We start from the raw sequence: 1,396 nt of genomic DNA on the forward strand, positions 1-1,396 counted from the left end.
CTCAGGCCCACAGTGTGGCTTTTGGGGATGGGCCCGTGCAGGGCTAAGATCTGCACTCCCTGACCCTCGTGGGTCTCTTCCAACTCAGCGTATTCTGTGTGTGACACTTGAACACCCAAACGAGATTTTAAGGTATCAGAAGTTTGCAGGTGCTGCTCTGAGGAGCCACCAGCAAACCAGGATGATTTTACAGGGTTCCTCCCTTAAAAAACAAAGTTTTTTTGAGAGTTGCTGAGGGAAATGTGAGAAATGAGTGTATAAAATTAGCTGTAAAATGCTAAGCTGCACCTTTACTTTCCTCACTGCCTGCTGGGGCAAATACTCTGCAGCCATCAGCCAAAATTGGTATTTATACATATAAATACATCTATAATTTCTACTGTCACCAACTTTCCATTAAGAAAGGTTGGACTAAACCATATAATGCAATAACTCACAGGAGAAGTGCTGGAGCCCACAGTGCAGCAGCACCCTCGTGTCTCTGGGCAGACCTCGGTGAGTTGCCAGTGCCCCCTGAGCACTTCAGATGTGAGTTGGCACTTCCAGAAACTCACCCCAGAGCAGTGACTTGTGGCACTGCCAGTCCCTCACACCTCTGACACCACTCAGGTTATCAACTGATGGCTCCAAGTTTACCCAAATGTATCCAAACACCGCCAAGTCTGAAGTTAAATTGGCTTGGAGCAGCTCTGTCTCCTTGGTGACACTGAACAGCCACCTAAAAACACTGATGAGCTTTCTTTTTTTTTCAGATTTACGTTCCTTATTTCTGTTTTTCTGTAGCTTTTCTCCTCTCCAGATTTAACCCAGCTGAGATGAAAGCTCAACGTCTTGTCCAGCTTTCAAGAAACATGCAGGAGCTGGAGAGCTTTAGTGGGTCAAAACCATTTTACACGTTTCTCTCATCCATATTTTTTTTCCAGAAAGAAAAGAAAGTACGGGGTCAGGAAGAGCTCTTCCAGCACAAACAAGAACCCTCACAATGTTCCATCTCCCTTGAATGAAACGTGTAACTCTCCATAGGAAGAAGAGTAGAGAAAGGAGACTAAAAATAAGAGTTTGCTGTTTATCAATAGGAGACAATGGGGGGGGGGGGAAGAAAACGTGGCTGAAGCGTAGGAAGAGGGCAGGGTGCTCTAACTCCACACACAGGTAGGGAAAACAAGCTGTGGAAATCAAAGGTCAGCACTTGTCTGAGAACAGGAGCTGACACTGCCTCTCCACACCCTCATCAAGGCAAATTCCAGCAGTGAAAAGGCACCTCAGTGGGAGGGGAGAGAGGAGAAAGCAGGGCCTGGGCTGGGGACGAGCTCGGCAAGGAGCAAAAGTGCCCCTCTTTCATCACCCCGAGACCAAACGCGGCCGGCGCGGGGGCCCTGCGGGGGCCGGGCACGGA

The sequence above is a fragment of the Manacus vitellinus genome, unplaced genomic scaffold (assembly GCF_001715985.3).
Source record: "Manacus vitellinus isolate BGI_N305 unplaced genomic scaffold, ASM171598v3 scaffold_121_pilon, whole genome shotgun sequence".
In the NCBI taxonomy this organism is placed as follows: domain Eukaryota; kingdom Metazoa; phylum Chordata; class Aves; order Passeriformes; family Pipridae; genus Manacus; species Manacus vitellinus.